This window comes from Carassius carassius, chromosome 28 (assembly GCF_963082965.1).
Source record: "Carassius carassius chromosome 28, fCarCar2.1, whole genome shotgun sequence".
Classification (NCBI taxonomy): domain Eukaryota; kingdom Metazoa; phylum Chordata; class Actinopteri; order Cypriniformes; family Cyprinidae; genus Carassius; species Carassius carassius.
The window spans coordinates 3,161,897-3,174,562 of record NC_081782.1 but is presented as its reverse complement, the minus strand read 5'-3'; the positions used below and the strand labels follow the sequence as shown (position 1 = coordinate 3,174,562).

The 12,666-nt window shown below is 37.7% G+C and overlaps 1 protein-coding gene and 2 pseudogenes across 1 annotated transcript in view; all 3 read right to left on the bottom strand.

Moving 5' to 3' along the window:
• The window catches only part of LOC132107724 (phenylalanine--tRNA ligase beta subunit-like), a 297,726-nt gene that overhangs the window by 189,342 nt on the left and 95,718 nt on the right, over positions 1-12,666 (bottom strand). The window lies entirely within an intron of this gene.
• The window catches only part of LOC132107738 (NACHT, LRR and PYD domains-containing protein 12-like), a 33,433-nt pseudogene that overhangs the window by 7,113 nt on the left and 13,654 nt on the right, over positions 1-12,666 (bottom strand).
• LOC132107541 (NLR family CARD domain-containing protein 3-like) lies at positions 8,201-10,930 on the bottom strand (annotated as a pseudogene).

Genomic DNA, 12,666 nt, shown 5'->3' with positions numbered 1-12,666 from the left:
TCGATTTACCGGTCAATCTACGTTCCTACTCTCACCTATGGTCATGAGCTTTGGGTCATGACCGAAAGGACAAGATCCCGGATACAGGTGGCTGAAATGAGCTTTCTCCGCAGGGTGGCTGGGCGATCCCTTAGAGATAGGGAGGAGCTCACCCGGGAGGAGCTCAGAGTAGAGCCGCTGCTCCTCCACATCGAGAGGGGTCAGCTGAGGTGGCTCGGGCATCTGTTCCGGATGCCTCCTGGACGCCTTCCCGGGAAGGTGTTCCCGGCGCGTCCCACTGGGAGGAGACCCCGGGGGAGAACTAGGACACGCTGGAGAGACTATGTCTCCAGGCTGGCCTGGGAACGCCTCGGTGTCCCCCCAGAAGAGCTGGAGGAAGTGTCTAGGGAGAGGGAAGTCTGGGGTTCTCTGCTTAGACTGCTGCCCCCACGACCCGGCCCCGGATAAGCGGTAGAAGATGGATGGATGGATGGATGGATAAATGCATATATAATATAGAGTAGTCAACATTTGAAATGGATCAAAAAAGTGAATCAAAGTTGTCTTAAAACCTTCTACTTAGGAATTGGCCAGCCACTTCTGACCAGACTTCTCCAGACGATAGATGGATGTACTAGGGTCCCACAGTTTTCTGCAGCTCTGAGCTGATGGTACTGCTGGCCATCTTCCGATTGCGAGGCAAGTAAGCATGATGTGCCTTTCATCTGCTGCAGTAAGCTTCTTTGGGTGACACTGCTGACCAGTCCTCAATTTATTTGTGCTTCTTCAACAGAGCTTGGGCAGCACATCTACCTTGTGTCTTGTTGCTGCGTCTTGCCGTGGTATATGTTTTTTACACAGTAAACTGTCTTCAGCAACCTTGTTAGCTGTGTTTGGCTGTTCCTCACCCAGTTGTGTTAATGTTAATATTACTGTATATATTGCTAAGACACATTAACATAAATATATACATGCACAACAAGTGAATATCAATGAATGCCAGAAGCTGCTCAGTTTTAAGTCAAGAAAGAATGTCAACAGTGAAAAATATACAAGGCAACCAATTGCATTGGTTATTACAGGTTATTTTGGTTATTTTTTCACAACAAAGCGCCGCGCCAGGCACGCTTCTGGTGTGTAAAGACACAAAATCCGCCACGCTTCTGGGACACTTGTGGCACGCAGCAGAGACGCCACGCAGCCAGTGTGTCACCGGCCTAAAGTGTGCAGAGCGAGCCGTCGCCATCTTGGCAGCGCGTCACCGGGCGACTCTCCCGGACAATTGAAAATGGGCAAAAGGGCGGGAGTTGGTTGCTGAAGCCACGCCCACCTAGCACGACGGCTGTGACAGCAGTGGCAATTCACCTGTCACTCAAGTGGCCACGCCCTTAATTATGCATAACTTTAAGGCTTAATATAATTTAAACGGATGAGTTATAAAAAAATTCACCCCCCTCACAGTTGTCATGAAGGGCAAAATTAGCTATATAGACCAAAATAATTTTTTGCACCAGGCTGAAAACATGTTTTTTTTCTGCTGAAAAGTTGGGCATTTTAACATGGGGAGTCTATGGGATTGACTCTCTTTTGCAGCCAGCCTCAAGCGGCCAGTCGATGAATTGCAGTTTTAGTCACTTCGCCCTACTTGTCCTTATTGGCTTCACTAGAGGGGGATGGCATCGTTTTAAATGCATGACAAAACCCGTTGTTATAGTATGGAAGCACATGGGTAGCGATATTCAATTTGGAATGTAATATGCAAAATGACAATGCAATATGTAAAATGACAATGCATTTCTGTATTTACATTTTCATTTTCCAATACATTTGTGCAACGTTTGGTGCAAAATGAAAATGAAAATGAATATGTTTTGATCATTTCGGTTTATGGCTTCAATATTTCATTCGCACTTGTGGGCGGGGCTGAAACGCTGCTTTCATCTGATTGGTCGAATCGCTCCACCTTCAACTCGGTCTTTTCATTCTTTCAGGCAGAATAAGAGTCAGTGCGAGTGTGACACTGTAATAATGTCTGAAATCACCGCTCACTGTTAATTAGCATAATATTTGAATCAGATAGCTGGGCACATAATTCGTGCTGCTGAGACCTGCAAATTATTTCTAGGTTGCAGTATTGTATGAATATTGTCCCACTGATAAATACAGTGCAAATAGTTCTGTCTCTTTGGAAAAAAGTGAAGTGGAAACAAATAATAATAGACTGAACAGTTCCATGTCTGTTACATTTACCACTCTCATCTTTTAAGTCATAAGGCACTAGGTATGTGTGTGTGACATTAATAAATAATTGTAAAAATTAATATTGTTACATTTCTGAAATAAAAATAGTAAAATTAGCTTTATGCTGCTCAGTGCTCCTGTAGCCTACCCCAGAGCGCCCTCTCGCGGCTGTAGACGGTAATGTTTTCTCTTGGTTCTGAATAAATGCAACTTATATATGTTTTTTTCCTCGTCATGACGTATTTTTGGACTGATGCAACTTATACCGAAAAATACAGGTAACATTATTATTATTATTTATTATGAGAGTAACTGACACAGACTAGAACTTTAATGTTTCACCAAATTCAGCTCAGATCTTCAGACTCGTCTGACTCGTGTTGCTGTATAACTGGCCAGACTTACCTTCCCAAAAAACTCCTATTTAATTTTATTTCATAAATTTAACTATATTTATTTCCACTTCACTGTTATCCAAGGAGACAGAACTATTTGCACTGTATTTATCAGTGGGACAATATTTATACAATACTATAACCTAGAAATAATTTAACGGGGTCTCTTGCAAGTCGCAGCAGCACGAATTATGTGGCCAGCATCAACTGATTCAAATATTATGCTAATTAAAAGTGAGCGGTGGTTTCGGACATTACAGTGCTTCACTCGCACTGACTCTTATTCTGCCTGAAAGAATGAAAAGACTGAGCTTAAGCTGGAGCGATTCGACCAATCAGATGAAAGGAGCGCTTCAGCGCCGCCCACAAGTGCGAATGTAATATTGAAGCCATAAACCGAAATGATCAAACCGTACACGGACCAACGGTCTTGTCCATGTTATTTCACTTGAATCCTCTTCTTGAGATTTGAGTCTCTTGACCTTCTGCAAGCCCCGCCTTGTTCACGCAGTGATTGACGTGGCGCGAGGGGGCGGACACGTGATCGGCTCGGAATGCATTTTCAATGTGCACATTGAATTTTGCTACATTCATTGCGGGACACTGAATGAAAATGTAATCGTAAGTGTCTTGACTGTGTGTGTTAATGCATTTAAGAAAAATAGCATTTAAATGATAATTTTGCCACAGTTTTTGCTTGAACATGTTATACATATCTAATCATTTCTGTAATACATTTTCATTTTAATTTTGCAACTTATAAAGTGTTAAAATTAGTATTCATTTTACATATTAAAACTGGTGTATGAAATGCCAAATGAAAATTATGTAATTTAATTTTCATTTTGATTTTGCACCAAACGTTGCACAAATGTATTGGAAAATGTAAATGTAAATACAGAAATGCATTGACATTTTACATATTACATTCCAAATTGAATATCGCTACCCATGTGCTTCCATAGTTATAATGTATTTTGATGGATGTAAATGTTTGGTCACATAAACGGTTACGGAACGCTTACTGTGACCTTCATATACCTTCCTAATCTTAGTTTTAGCTGTTGAATCTGATGTCATGAAACAGTGTAACGGTCTAAATGTCAGCGATGTGATAACGGGCACTTTAATGCTCGGGGCTGACGGGGTTGCACTGTGCAGGCGGGGTTTCCTCGGTTTTTCTGCAGATGGAGGTTCCCTTCTCCTCCCTCCCCTTTATAACGAACATTCAGTTTTTTTCAGAATGCAATACTAGTATATACAGTTTACTGTTTTTTTTAAGAGCGCGATTTATTTTTAATACCACGCATAAAATGGCACCATTACCTGACAGACATTAATTTATTCTGCGTTAAAATAAATCACACCTGTCTTTCTGTGACAGAACTGGACTCTAACAGCCGAGAGGGCGTCGGCGTGATTGAAAATGTCTTGGACAGTCTGAAATATATCACATCACCGAAAACAGGCACATGTCTGAGTGAGGTATGTACAAAGTTATAGTCATTGGCCATAACATAATAAAGTTAAACTACTCTATAAATAAAGTGAATGAATGAATGAAATAGTCCATTTGTAACATTAACTAAGATTGATAAAAGCTGTAGAATATAAGTTTTGCTCCTTGTTTGAGTGTGTTAATTTCAACATTTAAAAACTTGCTTTTGTCAACATTAAAAAACTATGAACTGACTTTAATGATGAATATTTAATTAAAATAAAATGTTGTATTAAACTGCAAAGTATGGTTCAGTCCTTTTTTTTAATTTTTAATTGAACACAATTTTAGTTTCTGTTCAGCATTGGTTGATTAATCTGTATTATTGTGGCTAGCTATTGGTATCAGTAAAATCCAAAATTGGTCGACCTCCATTTGTAATTGGAACATGCTTGTTCCTAAATTGGTGTTGAGCAGGTTATTTTGGAAATTTAATAGCCAACAGATTACCCTATTTAAAATGTAATAAGTAGTAACTATTTTAATTACTTTATTAATGTAACTGGTTATCATTTTGAAACATGTAAACCAGTCAGGGTTAACCTTGCAGTAGAACTCAACACTGATTACTGATTCTCAAAATCCTTCTTCACTATAATTAAGATTATAGTATTCTTTATTTTTATTTTAATTGAAGTCACCACAAACTCAGATTTACTTTCCCCTTAACTGTCACTCACATTTTTGAACACAGGCTTTGTAGTGCACAACCCAAACTTAAATTTTTATAATTCATGAATGAAAACATTTTGTAACATGATATTGATGTATCATTTACATGGTAATGAAATGTCTGATTTTAAAATGGGTTTTAAAGGATGAATTTTGAGATTTTAAGCTTTCAGTTAATAAATAATTTCTGATGATTTCTAAAATGTGATAAAGAAAAAGGCAACGAAGAATTAATTTTTTTTTAACAAAGGTCAGAACACCTGTTATCATGTAGATTTATGAGGGTGCACTCTTGTCATAAATTAATCTATTACTTTTCCTGCATAATTTTTAACAAAAACATTGGTAAAATATATATTTGGGAGTCTTAGACCTTTCCAACGATATATAGCTTGTCAACATTAGATTAGATTTAATTGTAATATAGTGAAGTAAATGTAGGCGTCCCGTCACAGTTAACAGGTTTAAGATCACACTGAGGTTAAATTCATAACATGAAATAGTTGAATAGCTATGATACAGATTTTGAAATCAAATCCTTGTATAGCTACAACAGATAACACTGGGATCTAACAATGTCTTGGAAAAAAAAATACACAAACCTAAAACAGCATTATTAAAAAGAAAGAAAAAAAAGAGAAAAGAAAAAAATACTGATTGACTTCAGCGGTGGACCAGGCTAAAATAGCTAAACTAAAACCCGCTAAATTACTTAAAAGAAATTAAATATATAAAAAGAAAAGCATCTTAACTTCTCTAACTCTAACCCCAAAACGGAGAACAAACAATACTTGCAAAAGAAATGGCATCTATCTACAGTATCATAAAACAACTTGAACTATTTATGGCATATTTTTCTTTATTTAGCAGAAATAGAAAGAGTAGTAAGCTATTTCAGAACCAGCCCACTGGTAATGTAATGGTCTTACATTAATTCATGAGAAATATAAAGTAAAATACACAGGTGCTAGATTCATAATTATTTCAGTCTCTGCTGATTGTGACGTCTCTGTATCAGGTCCTTGTTCAACATCAGCTGATCCTGAGGAAACAGGATTGATGTCTTTATACTGTACTCAGTCCTAAAGTAAAACACACAGACAGTATGAGAGATTACTGCTGTCACATCACATCAGCAGATCCATTTCAGAAAAAAAACACAGCCAGAGATATTAGCATATTAATATTATAGTCAAAGATATTCATGAAAATCTTATCTTTTATGTTCTCCACTTACACATATACAAGGCCTGTGAATCCATTTAAAAGCTTATAATAAAAATAAACTCACAGTATTGCAGTTTTGCTAGTTTATAATCTGGATCATCTTTTAGATCAGAAAGTAACTGCACTTCAGAATCTCTTAGTTTATTCCCAGACAGATCTAGTTCTCTCAGGTGTTCAGGGTTTGATCTTAAAGCTGAAGCCAGAGCAGCACAACCTTCACCTGTGACACCACAATCTCTCAACCTGTAGAGAACAAGGACAATTTTCACTCTCAAACTTTTATATCACAAAACTACCTACATTTCTGAAAGAAGAAAATACAGTAAAGACATTTATATTTTGTATTTTATTACAATTTAAAATAACTGTTTCTCGTTGTAATATGTTAAAATCTAATTTATTGTGTTCAAAGCTGAAGAATGAAGCAATAATGCTGAAAATTCAGTGTCACATCATCCTTCAGAACTCATGCTAATATGCTGATTTGCTGATTGAGAAGCATTTCTGATTATTATAAATGCTGAAAACGGTGCTGCTTCACACTTTTGTGGAAACTGTAAAATTATTTTTCAGGATTCTTTGAAGAATAATGAACTCAAAGGAACGGCATTGTTTTTGTTTTTTTACTGGAATCATTTGTAACATTACATATGTATTTACTGTCACTTTTGATCAATTAATGCACATGTCTTATCTCACACAGGAATAAAAAGCATCAAAGAGATGATCTTACTTTAGTTTCTCAAGTTTACAGTGAGAATCCTTAAGTCCATCAGAGAGATGCTTCATTCCCAAATCTAGTATTTTATTCCTGGACAGATCCAGTTCTCTCAGGTTTGAGGAGTTTGATCTCAGAACTGAAGCCAGAGCAGCACAACCTTTAGCTGTGATATTACAGCCATCCAAACTGTAGAGAGATTGATTATTTAAGTACAGTAAATTCAACACTGTAACAGTAAAACAACAACAACAACAACCAAAAATACTTAATGAGTCCTATTATGCTTTTTCACTTTTTTTTTTTACTTTAGCAAATTACATCTTCAGGGAGGCAAACTCTAGTGGTGAAACCACTGAGTAATAATAATAATAATAATTGTATTTAATAATAATGATATTCATGGCTGTTTTAATTTGTGCTTTTATATGTTAAACAACAGCCTCATGGCATCATATATCAAAATATGTTATCAAATCTAGAAGAAAGGCTTACAAGCAATGTCATTGGAAACTTGGGTCAGTACTAACAGAGGTTCACAAATCCTACAACACACTTTCAGTAAAATGTTTTGATAGTGTTTTCATCAGTGTTACTTACTGTGCTGATCTGGATTCTTTAATCACAGGAAGCAGCTTCCGAACGTCTTTATCTGATGCATTTTCTCTTCCAACAAATTTATTCAGCTCAAACACATCGCTCATTTGCTTTAATGTCAACAAGAAAAACATTAAAGCTGACCACTGCAAAGAAGTGAGTTTGGCTTCAGCTAATGTTCCAGATTTCAGGTACTGTTGTATTTCCTCCACTACTGAATGGTCACCTAGTTCATTCAGACAGTGGAACAGGTTGATGGATTTTTTTGGAGAGCGACTGCTCCTGATCTTCTTCTTGATATACTCAACCGTTTCCTCATTGCTCTCAGAGCTCCCTCTTGTCTGTTTCATTAGTCCTTGTAGAAGACCCTGATTAGACTTCACTGACAGACCCAGAAGAAACCGCAGGAGAAGATCCAGATGTCCATTTGTACTCTGTAGAGCCTCATTCACTGCACTCTGATGCAACACTGATAATGAAACGTTTTTTGACTGAAACCAGTCCTTAATTCTAGACAACCAACCACGTTTTCTGTCTGACTCAAACACATTTATGTTGTGGTTTGTACAGGAGAGGTGCACATATAGAGCCGCTAGATGTTCCTGAACGCTCAGATGAACAAAGCAGAAGACCTTCACCTGATTCAAGCCAAACTCCTCTCTGAAGATCTGAGTGCACAATCCTGAGTACACTGATGCTTCTGTCACATCAATGCCACACTCTCTCAGGTCTTCCTCATAGAAGATCACATTGCCTTTTTCCAGTTGCTCATATGCAAGTTTTCCTAATTTGAAAACCATCTCTTTGTCTGTGTCCTTCTTCTCGTTGTACTTTGTGTCTTTGATGTTAATCTGTGCCATCAGGAAGTGTGTGTACATCTGAGTGAGAGTCTTGGGAATCTCTCCACTCTCTGCTTGACTCAACATCTTCTCCAGAACAGCGGCTGAGATCCAGCAGAAGACTGGGATGTGGCACATGATGAAGAGGCTCCTTGAAGATTTCAGGTGTGAGATGATCCTATCGGCCAGACTCTGATCTCTGATTCTCTTCCTGAAGTATTCCTCCTTCTGTGGATCACTGAAGCCTCGTACCTCTGTCACTCGATGGACACACTCAGAGGGGATGAGATCAGCTGCTGCTGGTCTGGAGGTGATCCAGATGAGAGCAGAGGGAAGCAGATTCCCCACAATGAGGTTCTTCAGCAGCACGTTCACTGATGCTGATTCCCTTACATCACACAACCTCACATCGCTCTGATGTCCGAGACATCAGATCCAGAGACAGACGACACTCGTCCAGACCATCAAAGATGAACAACACTTTATATTCATCACTGAAAAAGTCTATTTCTTTTATTTCAGGGAAAAATACATGAATAAGATCTGAAAGACTGAGTGTTTTGTCCTTCATCAGATTGATTTCTCTGAAAGGAAGTGGAAATATGAGCTGGACGTCCTGATTCTCTTGTCCTTCAGCCCAGTCCAGGATGAACTTCTGCACAGAGACTGTTTTTCCAATGCCAGCGACTCCTTTTGTCAGCACAGTTCTGATGGGTTTGTCTTGTCCAGGTAAAGCTCTAAAGATGTCACTGCATTTGATCGGTGTGTCCTCTGTTGCTGCTCTCCTGGATTGTGTCTCAAGCTGTCTCACCTCGTGTTCATTACTGATCTCTCCACTCTCACTCTCTGTGATGTAGAGCTCTATGTAGATCTCATTTAAGAGTGTTTGGTTTCTTTGCTTTGCTGTTCCTTCAAGAAGACACTGAAACTGTTTCTTCAGTTTGGATCTTAATGTGTTTAGGACTTCATGGCTGTAAAATTTAAATATGAATCACATTACATATATAAAACTGCAGAAGTCAAATAAAGGCAAACCATACAATTAATAATCATGTTATTGATTATAAATGATATGATGAATCTTTGCAACATCAAGACCTTGTATTTTACCTGACACCAGGATACATGCTTTCATTGATGACTTGTGGTTGATTCATCGACTCATCATATTTCATTTTCTTACTGATGAGTTCTGTTAACGCTGGTGAGGAACGCTTCGTTCGCCTTAAAACAGCATAAAGTAAATCAACAATCAGATACTTTGAATCTATACTTACTTGCCGACAACCTGCCAAAATAAAAGCTTGCCAATGTAAAACTTGAAAATTATAAAAATGTATATATCTAAAAAAGTAAATATTAGCATTTTACACATACATTTACTGTAACATAATTGTATTTTTATTTAATACTCCATTTTTATTTTAAAATACAATAGTATTATCATCACACTTTATTATTTTATTTAAAAAATAATTATAACATCACTATTATTAATTTATATAATTATATATATATATATATAATTTCATAGTTATTTTTAATGGGTCACACTACTGGTGATTTACCACTGCATGATAAGACATGGTACAGTTCAGTATGGCTGAACAGTTCACTGGGTACATTACCTTTTTCAGTGCCACCTTGGCTGAGGATCCAATCAAACCGTACTGTGACGTGTAAACACTGCTGTTCACTGATTAGCTGGAGAGAGTCGCCACTACCTGCACCATTGAACACCTTTTTTAACAACCAAAAAAATGGTTGTTTCGTGGTCTGTTGAGGAAGTACAGAGGTTCCTCTAGTGCAGTGGTTCCCAATCCTGATCCTGGAAAACCCCCAACACTACATGTTTTTGGCGTCTCTCTTATCTGACACACACATTTGAGGTCTTCATTAATGAGCTGATGAGTTGAATCAGGTGTGTTTGAATAGGGAGACATATAAAATGTGCAGTGTCAGGGGTTCTCCAGGACCAGGATTGGGTCCTACTGCTCTATTTGATAGCTGAGAAGTGGATCCAGCAAGAGCTTGAAGTGGCGCCGCAGAATGAAGTTTTTTTAGGAGGTTGCCACTTAAAAAAGTTGCCACTTTTTTTTTTCTTCCAAGACTGTTCTTATTTGTATTGGAAAAGTAAGACTGATTACCCCTTGAAAATTATGTGCACCCCTGTTTATAGTTATGATAAATAAATGTAACTATTAATCAAATATTGAGGTTTTTTGGCTGCCATTCTATAAAACCATTAAGCAACTGTGTACCTGACACTTTGCAGTTTGTTTCCATCCTTCAAGTATGGTGGAGGATCTATAGACCAGTCACTCTTCATAGACACAGAGCTGGACTCTCTGCCTGATCTTTTCTGCTGAACTGACCAATAACAGAACAGAGGTTACATTTAACTTTTTAAGTTATCATATATTTATCCTTTATGATGTGAATCCATGAGCAAGAACCTTCGAATGCAGAACTACGGAACCGGAAGTTACAGATATTATCCCCACAACATTATTCATTCTTTCACATGTTGTTTACTACTCATTGTGGCTAATTTGATAATACGTTCAATTTCAAATCAGGTTTTTGTTTAACACAACAGATTTAAACAAATGTCCAAAATTCCCAATATTTAATGAATGTTGGTGGGGTTTTTCATATTACTGCTGATATTTTATAAAACCATTAAGAGACTGGGAGAGACCACAAGAGGTCATGGTAAAACCATAAGCAGCTATGTACCTGACACGTTGTGGTTTGTCTCCATCCTTCAAGTATGGTGGAGGATCTATAGACCATTCACTCTTCATGGACACACAGCTGGGCTCTTGAGAATCTGATCCATCTTGCTGGACTAAACTGTAATAGAGCAAACAAGAGGGCTTGTTGACCTCAACTGATGTGTGTCTTTCATAATAAAACCAGAAAAAGTGTATTAACAAAGTAAAAATGTTAACTTCTGATGTAATGTTGTCTTTAATGAGAGTACCTGGATCCTGGAGAAAAATCATCATCTTTGTTTTTTTGTGCTTTACTCATTCTGTCCTTATGAAGCTGCTCTGTGGCGTCGGATTAGTCTGATCTTCCTGACTCTGACTGGAAATAACAGAAACACTGATTATATTAAACACTATCACAGTAATTAGGCTAGAAATTTAACGTGGAATGTTTATTATCCTGAATGTATTTATAAATGTTGCTGTTAAGTAAACCTAATTCAGTCAGAACACACCACATTGACAGAAGGCATGGATTAAGACTATAAAAATATTTTCTTGAACAAGTCAAGTTCTCTTATGATTAACTGGTTTGAGCAAAGACGCTTACAAGTAGTTTCTACCATTTCCTGTTTTGGACTCCTCGTTTCCCCCCACCACCACTACGGTTTGGTATGATCCATTATCATCACGCCTACGATTTTTTTTTTTTTTTTGTAAACAATGGGTGTAGTGTACTATATTTATATCTTGTTAAAACTGGGTTATATTCTTTGTTCGATATATTCGATGATTAAATTTCAGGTGGGTGGGAATATAGGTAAGCCTACTTTAGGATATGTGGCGTGACGCAGCAACACGAAAAACAACAAAAACAAAACATTAAAGCTGAATGAGTCAGAATAATAGTCTTACGAAGCAGTACAAGATAGTTCGTCGTTTTAGTGGTTACATTAAGCCGCTTTAGGTTAATACCCTGCGACGTCGAAATGGGATTCGACCTCCATCTGCTTTCGCTTCGATTTTATTCGATACAGGCTTAGACTTTTTACAAAATATAATCATCACGCAAGTTTTGTGTATCAAAAAATGCATTTGATACTCACTTTTTGTGCAATGATAACGTGACGCAGTTATTTGGTGGAAATGGCTCCTATAACTTTCACTTTTGGCTTGTAGTCTACAGATAACAAACATGGAAGAAACCATTTTAGCCTTAGAGGGCTTTTTTCCCAGTTAACGTTTATAGGATGTTTTGGATGAGAAGCAGTATTGAAGGTTCTCACAAACACACCGATTGTGAAGACAACGTAAGATAGATCTAGGCTTCATACAGCGAACAAACTGTACAAGTGCACTAGTGGCAGACACTTGGTTTATGAATATTAATTACGTAACTTGCCCGGATGATGTATGATTGGCTGTAAGTAAATGGGGTACGGCCAGAGAATGTCTAATAATAATAATCTAAGAGAATTGGCACCCTCTGCTTACTTCCGGGTTCTGGATTGGTTGCAGTAACACGTCTCTATCCATGCGGGGGCGCTCGCTCGCGAGTGCAGAATGAATGGAGGTCTATGGCGAAATACCCCTCAAAACCCACTTTTCTCAGGATATAATTTTTTGTCTAGTAACTTAAATGTTGTATTCGAAAGGGGGGCTAAGATAATACACTCAGCTGAAAATTGCATTTTTAAGTTCACTTTGCTCTAAAAAGGCGTTCAAAAATGTGATGACGTCACATATTTTCACACTGCCAGAGGGTCTGCTTTACGGCAATTTCTGA